This window comes from Panthera uncia, chromosome B1 (genome assembly GCF_023721935.1).
Source record: "Panthera uncia isolate 11264 chromosome B1, Puncia_PCG_1.0, whole genome shotgun sequence".
Lineage (NCBI taxonomy): Eukaryota > Metazoa > Chordata > Mammalia > Carnivora > Felidae > Panthera > Panthera uncia.
Window position 1 is genome coordinate 166,762,539 of NC_064811.1, and position 24,385 is coordinate 166,786,923.

At 44.5% G+C, this 24,385-nt stretch overlaps 1 long non-coding RNA gene across 1 annotated transcript; it reads left to right on the top strand.

The window, feature by feature from the left end:
* Positions 1-7: 7 nt before the first annotated feature.
* LOC125923346 (uncharacterized) lies at positions 8-16,886 on the top strand. Its single transcript, XR_007457995.1, has 2 exons — positions 8-164; positions 16,050-16,886. It is a non-coding gene; the product is annotated as an uncharacterized LOC125923346 (long non-coding RNA).
* Positions 16,887-24,385: the final 7,499 nt, after the last annotated feature.

Consider the following 24,385-nt stretch of genomic DNA (forward strand, 5'->3'; position numbering starts at 1 on the left):
GGGCGGAGGGGAGAGAAGCGCGGCGCGGGGGGTGGGGCTGCGCCAGGGGCGGGGCCTGTGCCCCGATGATTGGCGTGGAGTGCAGCGCTCTTCCCAGGGTAATGACCGGCGGGCAGCTCGCCTCTGAGAGTGCGGAAGGTGACAGCGGTGTCACAGAAGTAAAGGTAAGTCTGGCTTGGCTACCGCCTGTCGGTCGTAGCCAGTCTGGTAGTCAGCAAGCTGCAATGTGCTTGTGATAACCAGGTGATCTTTCCTTGGTGCCCCAAGGAGTATGGAAAATAACACTTGAAAATCTGACAAAGTCTAGGCATTTTCGCTCAACTCTTGATATGTTTACAATTCTTTCAGTAGCTATACCTGTTTTTATTTTTAAGTTTTTATATAAATTCCAGTTGGTTAACATACAGTGTAATATTAGTTTCTGGTGTACCATTTAGTGCTACAACTATTAAAATCCCAGGAGAGAAGACAGGACCTAACCTCTTTGACATAAGCCATAGCAACTTCTTACTAGATATGTCTCCTGTGGCAAGGGAAATAAAAGCAAAAGTAAACTTTTGGCACTTTATCAAAATAAAAATTTCTGCACAGCTAAGGACATAATAAACAAAACCAAAAGGCAACCTATGGAATGGGAGAAGATATTTGAAAATGCATATCTGATAAAAGGTTAGTATCCAAAATCTATCAAGAACTTATAAAATTTGATACCCCCCAAATGAATAATCCAATTAAAATGGGCATAAGACATGAATAGACATTTTTCTTTTCTTTTTTAAATTTTTTAATGTTTATTTTTGGGAGAGAGAGAGACAGAGAGAATGAGGAGGGGAGGAGCAGAGAGAGAGGGAAACACAGACTCAGAAGCAGGCTCCAGGCTCTGAGCTGTCAGCACAGAGCCCGATGTGGGGTTTGAACTCCCATACCGTGAGATCATGACCTGAGCCGAAGTCGGACACTTAACCGACTGAGTCACCCAGGTGCTCCAGACATTTTTCTAAAGAAGACATCCAGATGGCCAACAGACACATGAAAAGATGCTCAACATCACTCACCATCAGGGGAATACAAATCAAAACCACCGTGAGAGACCACCTCACCACTGTCAGAATGGCTAAAATCAACAACACAAGAAACAACAGGTGTTGGTGAGGATGTGGAGGAAAAGGAACCCTTGTGCACTGTTGGTGGGAATGTAAACTGTGCAGCCACTCTGGAAAACAGGGTGGATGTTCCTCAAAAAGTTAAAAATAGAACCACCCTGATCCAACAATTGCACTACTAGGTATTTGCCTGAAGAATACAAAATTCTAATTCAAAGGGATACATGCACCCCAGTGTTTTTAACACTGCTATAGCAGCATTATCTACACTAGCCAAACTCTGGAAACAGCCCAAGTGTCTGTTGACTGATAAATGGATAAGGAGGATGTGGTATATATACAATGGAATATTACTCGGCCACAAAAGAAGAATGAAATCTTGCCACTTGCAACAGAGTGGATGGAGCTAGAGAGTATGATGCTAAGTGAAGTAAGTTGCTATCCCTGTTTTACAGATGGGGAAATTAAGGCTCAAACTCATCCAGTGATTCTCTCAAGGTCCAGGATTTCATCCTTGCCAAAAGTTAGGTGGTAGAGCCTGTTCTCGGGAGACAGACCTCACCCATACACAATGGTTCTGAGAAGAAATAGTAGGGTGAACACCAGTTCCTGAGATTGACCCATGACCTTGCACTTAGCTCAAGGCCACTCTCTCTAGCTTGACAAAAACTACCTTGAAGTCACAGACCTGGAAGAGTCATTGAGAATCACAGCTTCTGTTCCCCTTTTCCTCTTTTTTTTTTTTTTTAAACAGGTGAATACACTGCTATCCAAGGATAGGAAGTGACCAGCCAGCCTAGACACTTTAAAATGTTTTTTTAAAATGAGAGCCCTGGAAAAATCTACACTATTCCCCTTTCAAGTAAAACAAACTTGGAAAGAACTAGTAGTTACATATTTCAAGCAGAATCCTTCTTGGTCTAGCACCAGCCTGGATCATCTCTTTGGGGTAATGTTTCATCCCTGGATTCTGATACTGTTCATGAAAGAAAGCTAGCAGTGACCAGGGAGCCTTGTGCTTTAGAAGTAAATACTGTCTTTTTTACTACTGCTCCACATTAGAATCATAAAGCCATAGAATGTTCCGGCCCAAGAGACTGTAGACACTCTTTCAAACTACCTCCTTCTGCTGCTGAGGAACCTGGACCCAGAGAGGTTGAGTGACTCACCCAAGATCTGGACCCAAAGGGGGAAGCTGTACCGATGGTTCTGATCCCTACTTCAGTGCCCTTTTATGGCAATCTACTTTTTTATGGCGATCTGTTTCTATTTTAAAAATGACCAGCTTGGCTAGCTTGCACATTAAAAACTTCTGTAACATGTACTTAAGGTTGCTTTTAGAAGCTTAAGTAGTTGGCCACTGACATGCTGTGATTTTATGGCCATTCTCCCTCAAAACTATGTGCCCTTCAAAGCCCTCACCATCAGAGATATTGGTTTGGATTATGGTAGTCTCCCTTATAGCCCCCACTAAAATGCCAGACTAGTATTACTACACCATTAACATTTCTTGATAATTTATATGTGATAATTATCTGATAAAAGCTAGGAAAGACAAGTATAAAGAAGGTATGAAAACATGGAGCATGGTGTATTCATTTCCTAGAACTGCCCTAACAAATTACCCCACACTGGGTGCTTCAAATGACAGAAATTTATGGGGTGCCCGGGTGGCTCAGTCAGTTAAGCGTCCGGCTCTTGACTTCAGCTCAGGTCATGTTCTCACAGTTTGTGGGTTTGAGCCCCATGTCGGGCTCTGAACAGGAGGTGTGGGGCCTGCTTGGGATTCTCTTTCTCTCCCTCTCTCTCTGCCCCTCCTCTGGCCGTGTGTGGGCACGTGTGCTCTCTCATGCACTCTCTCTCAAATAAATAAACTTTAAAAAAATGACAGAAATTTATTTTCTCGCAGTTCTAGAGGCTAAAGTTCTGAAATCAAGGTGTTGGGAGAGCCATGCTGTCTCCAAAGACTCTAGGGGAGGATCTTTCCTTGCCTCTTTTTAGCTTCTGGTGCTTGCCAGCAATCTTTGGCATTTCTCAATTAGTAGATGCATCACTCAGACTTCTGTCTCTGTCATCACATGGTGTTCTCCCATGTGTCTGTGTCCAAATATCCCTCTGCTTTAAAGGACACCAGTCATAATAGATTTAGGGCCCAACGTAACCCAATATGATGTCTTCTTAACATAATTATATCTGTAGAGACTCTATTTCTGAAGAAGGTCACTTTCACAGATTCTGGGTGGACGTGAACTTTTGGGGGACACTGTTTAGCCAGTACATGAGAGGACCATCCCAGTCTAGGTTGTCAAGGAAGGCCTCTCCAAGGAAGTGGCGTCTGAGGTCACACCTGCAAGATGAATTGGTATTAACGAGAAGAAGGGTGAAATCTGGGTCTACATGAAGAGGTCGTACAGTGGAACCAGCAAAGAGGCTCTCAAGGAGGAAGGAACACGACTGTCGGGGTGATCCATCAATTTAGTCTCACTTATTAACAAAAGAAACAAAAAACTAAGCTAATTGGAGATAACACTGAGTACTTTATTCTAGGCACAGTTCTAGTTCATTAGAAAACACTTGAAATAGAATGATACTGAAACTACATGAAAATTCATGGAATGCAGCTAAAGTAGCACCCTCTGAGAAATTTATTCCTTGAAATGCTTATTTTAGTAATGAAAAAACATTTGACATCCATTATCTAAGGCTCCATCTTAAGAAGTTAGGGTAAGAAGGGGCACCTGGGTGGTTCGGTTGGTCAAGGGTCCGACTTTGGCTCAGATCATGATATCACAGCGTGTAATTTTGAGCTCCGCATTGAGCTCACTGCTGTCAGCGCAGAGCCAGCTTCTGATCTGTCCCCCTCTCTCTGTGCCCCTTCCCCACTTGTGCTCTCTGTCTCTCAAAAACAAATCTTAAAAAAGAAAAGGAGGGCAAGAAAAGCAAATTTTATCAACCTTTTAAGAAAGGAATTATACCAGGGTGCCTCGGCGGCTCAGTCAGTTGAGTGTCTGACTCTTGATCTCAGCTCATGTCTTAATCTCAGGGTCGTGAATTCAGGTCCCACATTGGGCTTTGCACTGGGCCTGAAGTCTACTTAAAAGAAAAAAAGAAAGAAAGAAAAAGCAATTATACCAATCTTACATAAAGTCAGAGAATTAGAGGAGGAGGGTCAAAATGATCTTGATGCCAAGAAATAAAAAGGAAAGAAAGTTACACATCAATGTCCTTTATGAACACAGATGCAAACACTCTAACAGATCATTGGCAAATTAAATCCAGTAATATCTGGAAAGAGTCAGATAGTTTAACCAAGTGTAATTTCTTCAAGAAATGCAAGGTTGGTTCAACATTTTAAAATCAATCAATGCAATCCACTACATAAACAGTGTAAAGGAGACAGTGCATTTGATTCACATGATCTTAATCAATGTAGAAAAAATATTTAACAACATTGAACACTCATTCATGATTTAAACCAAAAAGCTCTCATCATCTGTAAAGGGAATGATCTTTCCTCAGTTTGATAGGGTATCTATAAAAGAACTATAGCTAACATGGCCATGAAAACAAAGTATCTCATTACCTGCTTGGTATTTTAAAAGTATTAACTGAAAGTTTGAAAAAGAGGGTGACATCTGGACTGCAGAAACCATCTCGCAACCATGAGGCAACAGTAATGTGGATAAGAAGGCCATACTAAATATGATGAAACAGATAGGAAGAGTTTCTTGGGATTGTCATGGCATCCTGAAACCACTGAACTAACACCAGCCACAGGATCTACCTCCTGATTTCCTGTAAGGAGAGGAAACTAAAGCCCCTATTTGTTTAAATTCGTTCGGGCTGGATACCCCATTACCTGCTGTTAGGTCTTTAAAAAGATTTGTGGACTGGTTGATTGAAAACTAGGAGGGCCCTCAAGAGGTCCTATCTCCCAGCTGCCTTACTTTGTCAGTTTAAAGTCTATTTACATTTTACAGATGAGACAGCTAGGCTCCCTGAGGCAAAGCGGCTCCCACAAGCTCCTAAGACTGGGAGACAAGAGACTTGAATGTGAAGAATACCAAACTGGGAGGTAGGCACTTGAGCCCTAGTCCCTGCTATGCTGCCAATTGACTGTGTAAGCTCAGAAAAGTTAGTTTACTTCATTGGTCCTCACCATCTGTACGTTTTTTTAAAAAGGTAGATGGGAGGTGTCTAAAGTCCTTTTCAGGTCCCAAATCCATAATTTCTAAGAGGCAAAAGAGAAGACTAGAAACAAGGTCCTCCTCCTCTTCCTCCTCCTTATAGAGTCAAACATAAAAGAGCCCTTTCCTTTTCTCATTGAACTCTGGATTGCTTTCCAATTGTGCTTATGGGAACCCTGATGAATGGCTCAGTATTTAACCATCAGTCTTTAAAACCCAAACAGGATTTCTCTTAAATTATCTTCTTGAAAAAATCCTCTCATATGGCAATTGCTTGACGTCCTGCTGGCTTTGCTCTCTAGATGTGTTAACCAAACTGGCTAAACTGTCCCTCCCAGCACTGTGGATGTTCAGAGCAGGTACCTGTGAGGTGCTGTGGATGTCACAGAAACACAGGAATCAAGTGGCCCTTGGACATGGTGGGTCCTATTGTTCTCCCCTGGTGCTGTTTGCCTCCCTAAGTCGTTCATGCACAGACTGGTTGTTGAGCAACTTGGCTAATAATCCTATATACTTGTACAGAATTTGTCTTCAAGGAGATCATAACACTTGACAGACATGACCTCATTTATAAGCCCAGCATTCCTAAGGCAGGGAATGGGCCAAGAGAATTCTTATTTTATGGTATTCTTTTATGGAGAGGAAGCGCTTGAGATCCAGAAAGAGCCAGTGACTTGTTTAAAGCAGTATCAGAATTCAGAGTTTGCTTCGACTTTTTCTCATCACAGCAGCATGATCAACTGTACCCGAAAGGGATCATGTGAGATATGGGTCATCACACAGACATACACACACTCATGCACACACACAAGCACACACACACGTAGGGAGTGGACATGGTTGCTGCTCAGGACCCATTCTTCTGTTTTTGGTAACAGTGTCTCAGATTTCTAAAAGAAATCTCACTCAGTCCATTGAGGTCAGAACATGACCCTGGCCTAGTTCGGCAGAGTAATTTCGTTCCCTGACTACTGTGATTGGCGCATGAATCATTCTATTCTGATCAATATAAGCCACATTCTTCAATATCAACTTCATCTGCAGAAAGGATGATATTCTGGTTTCCATACAGATTTTGTTCCATTTCGCAAACCTTTCAGCCTTGGGCAGGGAGCAACGGGTTATTTATCAGGCCCCTTGAATCTTGCCATTTCTGTGTTCCTCCCTCACTTGAGCTAACATACCATTATCCCAAGCATCCTTCATTCAGTCTTTATCACCTCAAGGTTAGAGTTGAAATTCGTAGTGGATCAGCTCTGGGAATCAACAGGTGATTAGATGTTATTGGTAGGTTGGCCTCATGCCCCAAGGTCACGACTGAGGCCCCTCCAGGGTTTTAAGCCCCAAGTCCTAACACTTCACATATCCCCTGGTTCTCATATGCGTAACTGCTTGCTTGTTCCCAGAGCGTTCTTTATTTTCATGCCTCTGTGTCTTTACACACATTTCCTATGACCGGAATGATTTTCTCTTTCTTGACTGCCTAGGGAAAAAAAAATCTATTCATCCTTCAGTTTGCTCCTCTGAAGCTGTGTTATTGTCAAGTTGTTCCTGACCTCCAGGCAAGAAAATCTCTCTCCTTTATCCGTCAGCACCATCACTTGCTATAACTGCTGTTGGTTCTTGCTACTAGCTTATTCCTCTGAGTATTCTTAGACTGGAGCATGTATGAGTTCAATTCAACAGGTACATTTTGGGTGGTCGGGCTGTGCTCCTCCCATGCCCTGCAGAACTAAGGCTCTGGCTACCTTGCCTTCCACACCAGAAATAGATTTCACCCATCTTCTGTTGCAATGATTCTACTTTGCCTGGTCTCCAAATTCATCCCCATTTCAAATGCATGCTGTATTTTTTAGAGTAGCTGTAATGACAGGTAATGTTGACTTGAACGGAATTGGATGTTTCATCTTGTTCAAGTCAGGCTAATAGTTCCATCTGTCAGAATCTTTGGAATTCATATTTTATTAACCAACTTTTTCATTACCCTTCTTAGCTTGAATCATATCTCTTTGCATACATGTCTTAGTTCCCATATCCTCTCCTGCTAGACTGTAATCCCTTTGGAGTCGGGTATCATGTCTTTTTTTTTTTTTTTTTTAACGTTTATTTATTTTTTTTTTGAGATAGAGAGAGAGACAGAGCATGAACAGGGGAGGAGCAGAGAGAGAGGGAGACACAGAATCGGAAGCAGGCTCCAGGCTCTGAGCCATCAGCCCAGAGCCCCACGCGGGGCTCGAACTCACGGACCGCGAGATCGCGAGATCGTGACCTGAGCTGAAGTCGGACGCTCAACCGACTGAGCCACCCAGGCGCCCCTGGGTATCGTGTCTTCTAATTCATACCTTCCAGAGTGTTTAGGACAGTGCTAGATACGTAGGAGGTGCTCCAAACATGTTTCCTAGGTGACTAGTGAATGAATGAAGGAAGGAATGACATTACTTTCCTTACAGACAGAGCTCGGCGAGATAAGTCACTTCTCCGCTCACCACCCTTCAAAGTCACTGAAGTGAGGGGACAGAAAAGGGAGAGAAAGCAGTGGGTGATCCAGAGATAAGCTTTATCTTTCTACACTATATTCTGAATGTACCTGCCTTGTGGTGCCTAACAGGAAATTCTTTAGAGTTTTTGTAGTTGGATGGAGAATTTTCCACTTCAATGATGCAGGTCAAACTCTATTTTTACATCATCTCATCGTTTCATTGGGAAGTGGGGCGAAGAGTCAGTTGTGTATTCTCAGTACAGCATCTTTCTCTGTGATGCCTTCTCTGCGTTCTGTGTGAAATTGCAAGCTGTCGCCCTTCGACAGCACACTCTATGCCCATCCATGCTTTTCTCTTTCTCTGTAGCTCATATCACTGTCTGAAATACCATATATTTTCTTCTTTTGTTAGTTTCCTGTTTGTCTCCCCATATCAGTCAGGCAGCAGAAATCATATGGTTTTTTTTTTCATGTTTATTTATGTTGTGTGTGAGAGAGAGAGAGACAGAGCACGTGCATGCGCACACATGAGTAGGGGAGGGGCAGAAGGAGAGAAAGAGACTCTCAAGCAGGCTCCTTGCTGTCAACACAGGGCCTGATATGGGGCTTGATCCCACAAACCGTGAGATCACGACCTGAGCTGAAATCTAGAGTCAGACGATTCACCAGATGAGCCACCCAGGCATACCAGAAACCACATATGTTATTTCAACAGGAACACTTCAATATAAAGAATTGTTACCTAGTAGGACATGCTTAACTACTAAAAGAAGTTTAAAAAAAGAGAGAGATTTCCATAAAATGGTCCAGAAGAAGAAAATGCAGCCAAAAGCATCTACTACCTCTAGGCTTGGTGGGAGGACTGGACAGGAAGGAACTGAGGACTCGGGGAATGTCTCCCCCCCCCACACACACACACCCTACTGTCCCCATCCTAAGGCTGAGGTTTGGAATTCTCCCAGGAGTGTGGCTACCTAGGACTGGCTGCGTAATATGCAGACTTAATGCAAACTGAAAATGCCGGGCTCTTTGTTCACTCTGTGAACAAACTCTATTCACTCTGGATATATAATCTTACACATCTCGGAATATATGCACGTGCTCCTACTGCCAGTCCTACAAATGTTTGTGTCCATTCTAGAAGGGAGAAAACAGAAGGAATAGCCTCCTGGAAAAAGTGGCATGAGATAGGGTTGAGGACACAAAGGGAACAATTACCGTGGAGAGGAAAGACTTCTTTTTAAAAAATACCGCCGGTAAAATACACACGACATAAAATTGGCCATCTTAACCCCTTTTCAGTAGGGTTAAATATCTTTGCATTGTTGTGTAACCGATCTCCAGGACATTTTTGTCTTGCAAAACTGAAGCTCTATACCCCTTCAAAAACAACCCCCTAGTCCCACCTCCCCTCAGCCCTGGAAACCACCATTCTACATTCTGTTTCTGTGAATTTAACTACACTAGATGCCTCATAGAAGTGGAATCGTACCGTATTTTTCTTTTGTGATTGGTTTATTTCACTTAGCATAATGTCCTCCAAGTTCAGCCTTGTTGTGGCATGTGTCAGAATTTCCTTCGTTGCTTAAGGCTGAATAACATCCCTTGTGGATATATACACAGTTAGTTTCTCCGTTCATCCATTGACAGGACACTTGAGTTGCTTCCACATTTTAGCTATTGTGAATAACGCTTCAGTGAACATGAGGGTACAGATATCTCTTTGAGACTGCTTTCATTCCTTTTGTATGTAGTCTCAGAAGCCGGATTGCCAGATCATATGGTAAGTCTATCTTTCATTTTTTGAGGAACTTCTGTACTGTTTTCCATAAGGGCTGCACCAATTTGCATTCCCACCAACAGCACACAAGCGTCCCGGTTTCTCCGCATCTTCACCAACACTTGTTATTTGCTGTCTGTTTCTTTTCCTTTGCAAGTAGCCATCTTGATGGGTATGAGGTGGTATCTCCCTGTGGTTTTAAAGGCTCCTTTTGAAACAGAGGGGAGGACGGGAAGGTGAGTGAGAGGCAGAGCTATTTTGAAGTGATTAAGAAAGACACTCCTAGCCAATCTCCATTTTGTCAGCTGCCTTGATGGCAGAGTCATAAGCCCAGAGAGGAAGGTATGGAGCGGGGAGGGGCTGGAGGGGACTGGCAGAGGTTCAAACAGGAGCCAGCAGGGAAGTAACAAGTGAATCAATCAGGGGTGATTACAAAAACAACTGAGCAGTGGTGAGGCTCCATCTGAGGTCAGGAGGCTTGAATACCTGATGAACCTGATCCTGGTGTCTCCAGCAGCCAAGGAGTCAGGAAGGAGCAAAAAAGACTCGTGGGGTTATCTAGATTGGTGCCTGGAAATCTTTTCCTGTTTGTGACGTCGCCCTGCCTGCCACGAGCAGCTGGGGTGGAAATGATTATCGGAGTTGGGAGAATCGAGAGGGTGTTGCAGGTGCCCATGGGAACCACTCCTTCTCATCTTGTGATTAGGGATCTAGGAAAAAAATACCCTGGGTGAAGTGCCTTCCAAGGAAAACCAGGGTTCCTTATATAGGGCACTGGGAAATCTTTGTTTAAGGAGATCAGCAATACAGGAAAGTGCGGCAGGATGCAGGCTCCCCAGAACAGGAGTTCTCAAAGGATGACAGCAGAAGTGAGGGCATCCAGCTCATCTGGAATCCTGGTATTCACTGCCCCAACCCATACCCACTGCATCAGAAACTCTGGGGATGAGGCCCATGAATGGCTATTTTATAACAAGCCCTCTTCAGGTGACTTCGATGCAGGCTCAAGTTTGCATGCTGTACCCCAAGGAACAGTATAAAGGGCCAGCAGACGACTAACATGAAGCAGAGAAGGACTAGAACAGAAGTGTATTTGAAATGAGATCCTGACAGAAGGAAACAGGGGTCGGGGATGTCAGCTGGACAGCAATTGCGGCCCAGAGAGACACAAAACACAGGAGGCTGGGCAACTGGTCGGAGGTAGGACAGTGGGGAGGGCAGGGAAGGCTGTCTTATTTACTAGATTTGGAAGAAGGGGTCGAATTAAACAGACAGAGAGTTCCAGTTGCGGTGGTGAGGCATGGGTGTGTCTCCTCAAGACTGGTCCAAGCCCCAGAACATCGATTAGTTATGCGACCTTGGGCAAATTATTTGTTTAAACTCCTATTTTCTCAAAGGTAACATGGAGATCATATTACCACCTATCTGGGTTGCTATGAGGAGTTAATGAAATAATCCAAGGGAAGCACTAAGCACAGTGCCTGGCTATAGGATGAGTTGATAAAACTCTGCCGTGAATTTTATTTAAAAGCAACTTGGGGCTTGACAGGGGAAGGTAAGTCAGAAGATGAGATCTCTATAAATACCTTTCCTAACCACACCCTACCTTACACATCCATGTTGTGCAATTAATGTTCATTGCTGACAAGTCTCTTTCCCTTTTGTCGTGAGCTCTGTAGTCGTTCAGTCACCTAAATGTTCTTCATATCTGTACCGTCATAACAGCGACTTCGGATTATAAGCTAATGGTCAGGGCTGTGCCTACTTAGGGTCCATCTCCCTTGCCCTAGAGCCTGGCAGAGCTCCCACAGCCACAGCCTTAGAAAGCACTTTATTTATTTATTTTTATTTATGTATTTTGAGGGGGAGGTGGAGAGAGAGAATGGGGAGTGGAGGGAGGGGCAGAGAGAGAGAGAAGGAGAGAGAGAATTGCAAGTAGGTTCTGAGCTGTCAGCAAAGAGCCTACTGTGGGGCTTGATCTCACGAACTGTGAGATCATGGCCTGAGCCAAAATCAGGAGTCGGACACTTCACTGACTGAGCCACCCAGGCATCCCTAGAAGGCGGTTTGAAAATGAACGGAGCACCTGGGTGGCTCCGTTGGTTAGGCGTCTGACTTGGACTCAGGTCATGATCTTGCAGTTGGTGTGTTCGAGCCCCACGTGGGGCTCCATGCTGATAATTCAGAGCCTGGATCCTGCTTCAGATTCTGTGTCTCCTCCTCTCTCTCTGCCCCTCTCCCACTCACAACCTGTCTCTCTCTCAAAAATAAATAAACATTAAAAAAATTTTTTTAAAGAAATTAAAAAGCCCTGACCTTCCTTGTTCACCCTGGGAAACTGAGGTAGGCCCAGTGCATTTGGCTTGCCAGATACAGACATTGGTAATGCAGCATCTGCTTTTACAGTTAACCTCTCGGCTGCCGGGGAGACAGGTAGAGGCAGGTGCTGCTGTCCCTCAGGGCCTCCTGGTGCGGCGTAAGTTTCCCAAGTACACAGAACAGACAGGCTCAAATGTAGCCTCCCAGAGCTGACCCCATTGGGAAGCACCTGTGTGTTCATCTGGATTCCTGCTCCCCCTGGTAGGAAGGAGCCTGGCCTCCTGTCCTGCCAGCTTGCTGTTTCTTGTATTTTTTAAAGGGTTGTGTTCAGACTCCACTTCCTCAGCAAGGTGCTCTGCATTGGGACTAGGTCCAGTGGTTTACGTTTCTTCCTGTCCTGTCCTTTAATCGAATGATTATGACTGAAAGATCATTTGAGAATTTAAGTAGAATATTTACCATGCCCTAACATAACACCTTGCTTCATTTTCTGGCACATCTCCTTCCCCGTGTATCGATCATTTTACACATTTGCAATCATGGCATATCTGAGTCGATAAGGGCCACGAGTATTATCTCATTTGGCCCCACTTAATTGTTCGGCTCTTGGTAGAATCCCTGATATATAGCATGTGGTCAATAAGGGATTATTGAACGACTACTATTTTATATTATGCTGCTTCCATTTAAGGTCATAAGAACATTCCCCTGTTTCTATAGCATGACTAATTGCAACCTTTCATGGTTCCCCAATAGCGCCAAACAGCAATTTATTAAAGGTTTCCTTACGTTGGGATTCTGACTGTTTGCTTTGTTGTTGTTGCTTTTACTGTTATAGATAATCTTGTCATAAAATTTTTATGCACATTTTATTTAGCTTTTTTGGAATCTGTTTCAAATACAAAAAATTCCCAAGAATGGAATTACTGTGTAAAGGAGGTTTGGACAGCTTTATGATTTAATAAAGATTTCTTAAGGAGCCGATAGTTCCTGGTGGGGACAGTCCTTTTATGCCTGCACTCTGCTACGTATTCACATGTCTATTTCTCGAGGATGTCCAAGTCAATGATGAGGGCCATAGACGCCATCCCCAAGAGCCCCCTAATTCAGAACTCTTTGAAGAGTCTGAAAACTTTTATTGGAAGCTTACTACATGGGGCTAAGCAGAGCTTTTGGTTTCTGAATAACAAAATAGATTATTAACAGAAATGATGCCTTTCCCTCAGGTCCTAAAATAAAATCCAAAAACCATGGCCCCCATCAGAGCAAAGTCTCTGAGACTAGCATAGCTTCAGGCAGTTCTGCCTTTGATGCTGAATGAGACTCTGAGATCTCAAATCCCAAGGAGACCTGTGTTAGCTTGTATGGCTCCTCTAACAAGTTGCCACAACTTAGCGGCTAACGACAATGCAAATTATCTGACAGGTCTGCAGAAGTCTGACACGCTCTTGCTGGGCTAAAAGCAAGACATCCACAGGGCTGCATTCCTTTCCAGATCCTTCCAGAGAAGGATCCGTGTCCTTGTCTGTTCCAGGTTCTAGAGGCTGCCCACAATCTCTGGTTCATACGTGGCCCTCTTTCTCTGTGTTCAAAGCCTGCAATATCAAATCTTTCAGACTCATCTGCAGTTCTCTCTCTCTCTCTCTCTCTCTGTCTCTCTGACCACATCCTGGAAAGGTTTTCTGCTTTTAAAGGGCTAATGTGATTAGATTGGGTCCACCTAGATAATCCAAGATCCAAGATAATCTCCCCATCTCAAGGTCCTTAACCTTAATCGCATATGCAAAGTCTCTTTGGCCATGCAAAGTAATGTATTCATAGGCCCTGGGGATGAAGATGTGAACATTTTTGGAGGGAGGGATTATTTTGCCAACCAGAAGACCTAAAATGGAAATATGTTTTTTATTTAAAATATATGCATTCACAGGAACATATAATATTCATTTATATAATGAATGACTAAATTGGGTGAATCAGGTACGAAAGTCAGTATGAGAGTGGAGAACGCTACGTCACCCAGTTGTATTCAGAGAAAATCCTCCAGGATGTCATGTAGATTCTTCAGCACCTCTTATACCAAGGCCAAGCCCACATGTCTGGACCATTGAAACTGCCAGTCTCCCCTCCTGTCCGGGCCCAGGCTCTGCACAACTGTCTGCCTTGTGGAAGGTGGGGCCAGAGCTGAAATGTGGCATTATCAGGCAAAGTGAGGGTACAGGAGAGCAGGAGGGAGGCCCTGAAGGTAGCCTGGTACCTCAATAGAGAGCTGCTGTTTGCTAGGTTCTGTTTATGGGCGTTCCTTTTGCAAGAACAGCATTTTCTTCCTTGGTGGTCTTTGTCCCTTGACCTTTTCGTGCTGCTGTTTTTTTTTTTTTTTTTTTCCCACCTGGATCTTGTGTTTAGGCTCTCTTGGAGAGGCTCTCTGATGAATGACCCTGGGTGTGTGTGTGTGTGTGTGTGTGTGTGTGTGTGTGTGTATGTGTACACGCACGCACGCACACGTGTGTGTTTGGAGCTGCAAGAGTAGATTAACTGAGTCCTGTTTTTTTTTTACTTGTGACTAACTTGACTGTAAGTACAAAGGAGAGTATAGAAGGGCATTCGTATTTCTTTCTGGAAAGCCTGGAAGGTGAAGGAATGGGCTGACAGAGGCCACTGAGTTCAGAGATATGGATCTGATGACAACATGGGCATTGATTTCTTTATAAGATTGATTTCTTTGGGGATGCTACGATGGGCTCTGAGCCTGGGATTCAGGACTCACCCTTTACAGCGGACTGAGTCTTAGGTCCTTGCCTATCCTGAAAGCATGTTGGAAGCAGAACTTTTCTCCAGCCTTGCAACGAGGCTTTGGACTCACCACTAGATGGCACCTGTGCCGTGGCTCTCTCCCGCAGTGCGGCAAGGCGGCCAGAAACTTGTCCGGGGCTGTGGGACTGACCCCCTCACAGGGCTGGACGGGGTCGCTCCTCAGCCACTCCTGTACCTGGTTTTGCTGACTTCCATTTGGGTATCCACCAGGACTAAACTAGGACCAAACAAGGCGGTTTTTGCTTCATTCTCTGCATCTGATCATAGGTTAAAAAAAAAAAAAAAATGATCCTTTTGTTCCTGGGGCTCCTGAAAGAAAATGTGAAAAACCTATGAAAACAGATTTGTTTTGTGATTGTATTTTGCTTACTTGTTCATAGGCAACATGGGGCCGGACAGACTTGGGTTTGAGCTTTAGCTGTCATCGTCTGGACAGTCCTTTCTGCGCCTCAGTTTTCTTCTAAAAACGAATCATCCTTGCCTGATGGCATTGTCAAAGAGGAAGACATAAAAATGATGCAATGTGTCCAGCCCCGTGCCTGGCGCTTGGGAGGTGATCTTCGGTCTCACTTCTTCCCCAGACGGAGCAGGAGCTCTGACCCACTCACCTGTGTACCCTCTCAGCTACCATGGTGCCTGGCATGCGGGTAGTCCTCTGCATGGATTTTGAGCGAATGAACAAACTAGCTCACGAATAGAGCTTACTCAACTTAATTTCTTTTTTTAATTTTTAATGTTTATTTATTTTTGAGAGAGATGGAGACAGAGTGTGAGCGGGGAAGGGGCAGAGAGAGAGAGGGAGCTCAGAGCCTGGAGCCTGCTTCGGATTCTATGTGTGTGTCTCTCTCTGCCCCTGCCCCACTCACACTCTGTCCCTCTCTCTCTCAAAAATAAATAAACATTAAAATTTTTTTTTAAAAAGTGCTCTGATTTTTAAAAAATGTTTATTTATTTATTTTGCGAGACAGCGAGCATGGGGGAGGGCAGAGAGAGAGAGAGAGAGACAGAGAATCCAAAGCAGGCGCCGTGCTGTCAGCGACATGGGGCTCAAACTCACGAACCATGAGATCATGGCCTGAGTTGAAATCAAGAGCCAGACACCTAACCAACTGAGCCACCCAGGCGCCCCAAAAGTGTTCTGGTTTGATCTCATACCAACAACAGGAGCCTTTATATAATATCGCTGACTAGAGGCATTCAAATCACTGCTTAAACACATTTAGGGACAAGGAATTCGCCACCTCAGAAGAAGGTCCCCTTCTTTTTAGACAGTTCTAATTGTAATTATTAGATCGAGACTGTTGCCTCACTTCTACACATTGGTTCTGATTCTACTCTGGAGCCACTTAAGTTTCCTCCCTCTTTCACAGGTCGGTTCTTCAAATTGACAAGAGCTGCTGTCAATCACCTCTTTCTCAACTTTTTCTCCCCCAACCTCTCCGCTACCTTCAGACATTTTCGAAGGACTCCTCGCCTCTCCTAGACCACAAACTATCTGGAGCTGAGCCAGTGAACAGTCCATCATCCGGAGACCCTCTTGTGCCCTGGCTTCCTGGCTGTGCCATGACGCACAGCTAGATGGTGCTATGCCCAAGGCCCCATTCTGGAGCTCTAGGACTAATGTAAAGTTTGCCTTCTTCCCCTAAGAAGTTATCGGTGCTGACCCCATCTTGCCTCATATCCGTTTTCCTCAGTGACCACCAGAAGTCCAAATCCCAGCCTCTGCAGTGATTCACTATGACCCTGACACATCATCCCCCTCCTGCTCTTTACGTATCTGATATGGACATCCCACGTTTTCCCTGTCCATACCCTGCCCTCCTTCTCTCGATGACTGCATTGCAGTTTTCCTTTGAAGAACCATTCCCTTACTTGCCAACATGCGGTTCTGGTGAGTTCTGTTCACCGTAAGTGGGCAGCGGCCCCAGGCCTGGCCAATCAGAGATGCCTCCACACTAGCTACAGTGGACGGTTAGGGTCGGGATTTCACTGGTGTGATAAGGGAAGAGGCGGTGGCTGAAGACTGAGTCTACCTGTTGGACAGCCATCCACTGCTCTGTGGGGAGAAGCTGCCTGAGAACAGAGCCAACGCAGAGGAGAGCACCCTGGGGACATGTTTGGGTCCCCGATGCCTCTGAGACGAAAGCCAGCAGTCCCACTGGCCTTCAGGCATGTGAGCAAAATAAATTCTCTTTTCTTTTGCTTAATTAAGTTTGAGCTGGATTTCTGACATTGCACACTGACAAGTCCTAATATAATTTCTAATCTGACTCACCCTCCCACCCCTCCCCTGCTGGGGGACATTGCATTGCACCTCTTGGATGACACGTTGAGAGCTTGCCCTGTTCCCTCGTATGTTCTTGCCTCTCCGGTGAATGCCCTTCCCACCTCCTTTCATTAAGTGAAATCTGGCGCTCCCTTCAGGACACTGCTTCCCCTGCAGCTCTCTCAGAAGACAGGTTGGTTTTTTTCCCCTACACTTCATGTGCCTCAAGGCCAGGAAGTGGGTAGGAGCCCTTCTTGTTCTGTATCGCCATTTAAAAACCACTTCTCTTCCTTCTACTTCAAATTCTCCAGCTTCTCTCAACCTCGGTGTCCACCTGTCCTTACTGCTCGCTGATGACTTCGGCCCTTGTCTCCTTGACTTTCTTTCCCTCTGGCTCTTCCAGGCTCCATTCTCAGCCACTTCAACAGACTCGTGAATGATTCTTCCAACACACGGGTCTTCATCACCTTGGCCGCCCTTGACCTCCTCATCACCAGCAACTATAACACGTCCAAAGCCTCAAATTCATATCCCACTTCCTATCATCTTTCATCCTTACAGCTCACCTAACTAGCATACCCTTTGACCTTCAGACTGCCAATTTACACGAACCCCGTGTTCTGGACCCTACAGTCCATCGTTACAATCATTCCCCAGAAGAAAACCTAAATCCTGGTCTGTCTTTTCTTCTTTTTTTTTTTATTAAAAATTTTTTTAAAAACATTTATTCAGTTTTTGAGAGACAGAGAGAGATAGAGCATGAGTGGGGGAGGGGCAGAAAGAGGGAGACACAGAATCCGAAGCAGGTTCCAGACTCTGAGCTGTTAGCACAGAGCCAAACACGGGGCTCCAACCCACAAACCATGAGATCGTGACCTGAGCCGAAGTCGTCCGCTTAACCGACTAAGCCACCCAAGTGCCCCTGTCTTTTCTTCTGTTAACATTCACCGTGTTTGTTTGTTTGTTTTTAATTTACTCATTTTTGAGAGAGAGCATGAAAGCAGGGGAGGGGCAGAGGGACAGGGAGAGGGAGAATCCCAAGCAGGTTCCACACGGTCAGCACAGAGCCCCACATGGGGCTTGAACCCACGAACTCTGAGATCATGACCTGAGCTGAAATCAAGAGTCAGATGCTCAACCAACTGAGTCACCCCACCATGGTTTTTTTTTTTAATGTTTATTTATTATTGAGAGAGAGACACAGAGCATGAGCAGGGGAGGGGTAGAGAGAGGGGGAGACATAGAATCTGAAGTAGGCTCCAGGTTCTGAGCTGTCAGCACAGAGCCCAACGCGGGGTTCAAACTCACAAACTGCGAGATCATGACCTGAGCCAAAGTCGGACGCTTAGCCAACTGAGCCACCCAGGCGCCCCCCGTGTTGTATTTTTTTTAATTGATGACTTATTTACACTGGGAACTGCTTCCCAGAATCCCTTTTGCCGAATGGTTCAAGGTTAGAGTTGGTCAAAAGTGAGGTTGTACAAGATTTGGGAAGCAGAGTGAAATAGCAGCCATTACACGCTGAGGGTTGTACTTACTTTTCCCTTTCGGGATCTCTCTTCCCACTTTCTGGCAGTGCTGGCCAACAGTGACACCAGACCCAGCCCAGACACTTGGGTGTGAACTCACAGATGCAGTAACAGTGGAGAACCAACAACCATCCCTGGACTTCCACACCAGCCCCCTTTGTGGTCCTACTGCAGCAGCTGGATATGGCTAGCTTCCAGAATTCCTACACATGCCTACTCATTCTCCAGTGCCAGGGCTGGATCGTGGCTTTTTTCTGATTCTTCAGCTCCAAATTTGGACTTTTACTTGCCCAGCTCCTCCCACGATTGTGTAAGGTCTAATTACTATAATAAGCTCCTTATTCCAGAAAGCTTACTTAGTTCAATCCCAATGACACACTTTCTTTGAGCTTGCCCCAGAGAAAAGTGTTGCTGGAGAAAACACACAATCCTACTAACTACTTATGTTTTTTTTTTTTTTTTTAAGTTTATTTTTTTGAGAGAGAGAGCAAGAGCAAGGGAGGTGCAGAGAGAGAAGGAGAGAGAGAGAATCCCAAACAGGCCCAACACTGTCAGCGCAGAGCCTGATTTGGGGCTGGAACTCACAAATTTTGAGATCATGACCTGAGCCAAAATCAAGAGTCAGAGGTTTAATTGACTGAACCGCCCAGGCACCCCTAACTAGTTATTTTTAATTCATGACTACATAGTGGTCATCTGGTTTTGTATGTCCAGAATCCTTTCCCTCTTCCTTAGGTAATAAGACCACAGTTTTGCTGGATGAAGTATCCCTCCCCCTCCCACTAAGCACAGTCTTGGTGAGATTTACAATAAAATCATCGTTCTTCGCCTCAATCTGGCCATTGCTCTCTCCTTGGAATCTGAATGTGAAGGGATGGAATCCACTCATCCCAACAGCTGCTGTCCATGAGTCCCTGGTCCTTCAGCTTTTCCTATGACCACATGAACTCTCTCCATTCTTCCAACAGGTTTGTTGCTCAAGCTAGCCAGAGTCAGTATCTGAGGCTTGCGTGAACCTCAGATGGATGCTCCGTTCCACCCAGCAGTCCTGCTAAGTTTCCCATCAGTATGGACTCTCACTTCCCAAGGCACTCACTTCATAGCTTTCCCTATTTCTCAGACCTGCATTCTGCTCCACTCAATATCAGGCTCATTTTTCATTCAGAAAATGGAAGTGGTTAACACCTTCCTACCACCAAGCCTATAAGCCTACTGGCAGCTGACCTCATATTTTCCATTTTCTTTCCAGTTACAACGCTTCCTCTGTAGTAAGCATTCTGTCTCCCTGCCTCTATTAAAGGCTGAGTCCTCCACCTACGTGCTGGACCCATCTCCACTTGCCATCTCAAAGATTATGTGTCTCTCCTCCCTCTCTACTGATCGTCACTTTCCCTTCCTCTACTAGAGCCTTCCCATCTGTACACAATTGTGGGCTAATACCTTCCATCTTTTAAAGTACATCCTTCCTTGACTCTATATCGTCCACTAGCCACACCCCATTCTGTTTTCCTCACTCAGAGCAAAACTTCTAGAAAAGATTGTTTCTACTTCCTCACCTCCCATTCTTTCTTCAACCCACCCAACTGGGCCTCCATTTTCAGTATCCCAGCCAAAGCTGCTCTTGGGTTATGCCACAGATGACTTCCATGTTGCCAAATTCTTTGGGTACTCCTCTGTTCTGCTCTGTGTGCTCCCCATGGCACTCAACACAATCAGCCTCTCCCTCATTTTCTGAGTTGCCTCTGTGTCTCTGACACCCCAAACTTCATTTTCCTCTGCCTCACTAATTGCTCTAGAGATGATATCCCACTCTATACAATTTTCCTTCCTTTATTTCCTTCATAGTATTTACCATACTGTAATTATCTTGCTTATTTTCATATACCAGCTTATTTTTAGTCTCTCCCTATACTGACAGCAGAACATAAAGTTCTTTGGGCCAGGAATTTAGTTTTGTTGCCTGTACTATTTAACTGGTGCATAGTAGGTATTCAATCAATGTCTTCTGAAAGATAAACACGACATGTTTCTCAGAACTTTTATCATCACCTTTGAACTCTCTTCTCATGAGGCCCTGACTTGGGCTTCTGTGTTCACCTCTGCTTCGTTTTTTAGCAAGAATTCTGCTGGATCAGTTGAGGGAAAACTCTCTACCCTTGATTTCTGGGCAAATTCCTTATCCCCACCCCCCACCCTCACCCCCCACCCCCCAACCACCAGTATCTTACCACTCCAGCTTGCCTTCAGCAATAATCCTGTCAAGTTTGTTTAACCAGAATCCCCTCTACCCCCCATGTTTCATCTTAGTAACTTTCCATCCACTGCCTCTGCTCCTTGGCTATAAATCTTCACTTGTCCTTGTTGTATTTGGAGTTGAGCCCAAGCTCTCTCCCCTACTACAAAACGCCATTGTAGAAGTCCCTACTGAATAAGTCTGACCTTATAGTCTTTAACAAGTATCATGAAGATTTCTTTAATGACCCAGAAGTTCTATTAAGGCAGCCTAAATTCACTGCAGCTTTTTGGCAACCATATCCAAGGCTGTCTCATTGACGTACATGTAAATGGGGCCCCCTGGATTATGCAACTTGGTGGCTCCCACATTACATTTTTGGCCAGCACTAAGCAGGGGGAGTTAAATATATTTTCAAACATTAAAAAAATGTTTTTTTAATGTTTATTCATTTTTGAGACACACACACACACACACACACACACACACACACACAGAGTATGGACAGGGGAAGGGCAAAGACAGAGGGAGACACAGAATCCCAAACAGGCTCCAGGCTCTGAGCTGACAGCACAGAGCCCAACGCGGGGCTCAAACCCACAAACTGTGAGATCATGACCTGAGCCAAAGTTGGACACTTAACTGACTGAGCCACCCAGGAGACCCCAGGTTCAAATATTTTTAATAGACATGCTATAAGGTCAGTTTCCCCCCTTGCTGTATATAGTTTCCTCTCCTCCACCCCAACTCCCCACTTTTTGGAAAGAGAATAAATATTTATACTTCTTTCTAATAGGAAGAGTTTGGGTCCTCCCTTCAGGTCCACTGAGTTTGTATCTTGCTCTTGTCTCTCAGCACCTTAGTGGTATGTTACTTGAAATTTGGGTAAGCCTCCTTTATCCATCTTCATTAAAATGCTGAACAGCATAAAGTCAAGGACAGAGACATGTGACACACCAATAGAGAGCTTCCCTCGGGCTGGCATGAATCCTATTCAGGCTCCCCCTTAGCACATTGCCACCTTATGCACACCTTGCTCTCAAATTGCTCAAAACACAAAAATGTTTCGGAACAAAAATGACCAAATTGAATCATGTATGGAAGGAGCATTGGACCCAACACATTAGGTTTCAATTCTCATCTCTGAGACTTACTAGATCTATGAACTTGCACGGGTCACTCCAATGCTCTATAGTGCAGTATACTCCATCTGTGAAACCAGTATCGAAGTGGTTTTGAATCTAGTTGCAGAGTGCTGAATGAGTGAATCTCTTGAGATGTATGAGTGCTTGAGGTTATAATTCCATGACTCCCTCCAGATAGGGTCCTCCTCATGAATGCTGTGGTCTTTTTCATCTGCTTTAGTGTTGTTTATAATAGGTAGTCATTAGGGTGAAATCCCGTTAACCACCAATAAGATATAAATTATGACATGCACACATAAAGGGCCATTGTGCAGTAATTATGTGGTAGACAGAATCTTAAAGATGTGGAGAAATAAGTGAAAATAATGATTTTTTGGGGGAAAATAATGACTTTATATAAAAAATGACCCCTGAGCAATGTGGAAGGAAGTATATGAAAATGTGAAAAGTGGTTATTTTGGGGTGGTAGGATTATGCATCATTTTTTCCATTCATTTTATTTTTTTTAGTTTGTTTATTTATTTATTTATTTATTTATTTATTTATTTTGAGAGAGAGCGTGTGCAAGCAGGGGAGGGGCAGAGAGAGAGGGAGAAAGAGAATCCCAAGCAGGCTCCGCGCTGTCAGCGACATGGGGTTCCATCTCAGGAACCACGAGATCATGACCTGAGCTGAAATCAAGACTAAACATGCCCGACCAACTGGAACCACCCAGGCACCATCCCATTTTTTCCATTTACTTTATTTATCTTTATGTTTTAACATTTGAATGTTACATATACCATTAAAAAACTGGAAAACATGGGATGCCTGGTTGGCTCAGTTGGTTAAACATCTGACTTTGGCTCAGGTCATGATCTCATGGTTTGTGAGTTTGAGCCCCTTGTCCAGCTCTGTGCTGATAGCTGGAGCCTGGAGCCTGCAGCCTGCTTCAGATTCTGTGTCTCTCCCTCTCTCTGCCCCTCCCCCACTCATATTCTGTCTGTCTGTCTGTCTCTCTCTCTCAAAAATAAATAAACATTAAAAAAAAACCTGGAAGACATTTTGAGATGCCTAAAACATTAAAAGCTTTATAAATGTTTATGCCCTTTAACTGTATGAACTCTATTCTGAGGACTTAATCTAAGTAAATAATTCAAGTTACAGAATATGCTGCATCCAAAGATGTTAATGTGATGTTATTTAAAAAGTATAAAATTGGGAACAGTCTAAAAGTGCAGGAATGATTAGATAAAAACACATCATCTATTTAAAACCAAAGGCAGACGTAAAATTTTGTAGGTAAAGTCTGTAATAGCAAAATCTTACAAAGTAATGTTAAGTGAGAAAGTAGAATAGAATTATATTCTGATTATAACTTTACCTTTAAGAAAAAAACAAAAAATAAAGCACTAAAAATATCTGGACTGCAGAAGAGTGATTGTTTTGGGTGGTGAGGCTCAGGATCATTATAAAATGTTATTTAACTTTTCTACACTTTGCAAATATAAACATTTGTGTAAATAGGAAAAAAAATGTGGTTATTTAAAACTCAAAAGTACCTGCTCTCTGGGAAGGAGACTGGTGGGTTGAGCTTATCTCTTTCTGAGGAACCCACTTGTGGGGTTGTGGGGAGACAAGACCGATAAACTGCTGTCCTTCTTCAAAGGCCCCAGAGCCCCACCCCACCCAGCCAGGGGCTCTGGGGCCCCAGCCACTCGCTGTCAGGTGCAGCATACTCCCTCCCAGTCTGATGCAGCCTGGGCCCTGAAGGTCTAGTTCGCGATGTCGTTTTCTCCCACGGGTGCTTGAAATCCCCAGAGAGATAGGGAGGGGGCCTTCGATCCACTCAGGCCTGCCCTGACCAGGAAAGTCCCCTTGTACACTTATTGTCACCTTATGCTACTCCTTCCCAGTGGGACACTTTTGATAACGATGATGATGCTGACGAATGACAATAGCTCACTGAATTCCTAGAAGGCGCCACTGATATTAGAGAGTATTTCAGTGAATCCCCACAATGATGCCTGTACACCCTTGAGAGATATGCATAGTTATCTTCATTTTATAGGTCAGAAAGCTGAGATTTAAAGGGATTAGGCCATTTCCTCAAGATTGCACAGCTAGTAAGTGGCAGAGCTAATTGACTGTCCCTGGTCCATGCTCTTGACCACTGTCTTGATGCAGGTTGAATGTCCAACTCATGCTCTCAGCTATACCGTCCCCCCCCCCCCCCCCCCCGCCTGCCAACCTCTTCCTTGCAGGTACCACTTCATCACTTAAACTGGCCGGGACTGCCTTTTCTCACACCATTCTCCAGTCATCCTTCTCCCCCGAACTCCCTGAGATCTGAGGCAGCAATTTCAGGAGGTTTTGGGGACACACACACAGACACACACACGCACCCGGCACCTTCCCATTACATGCCATTTCTGAATGGCATGTATATATGATGAAACTGAAGCCACACAGATACAAGTCACAGGGGTCCAGGGCACCACCAGAACATAAATTCCGAAGCGTTCCATTTATTTGTCATGGTCTGTGACAATGG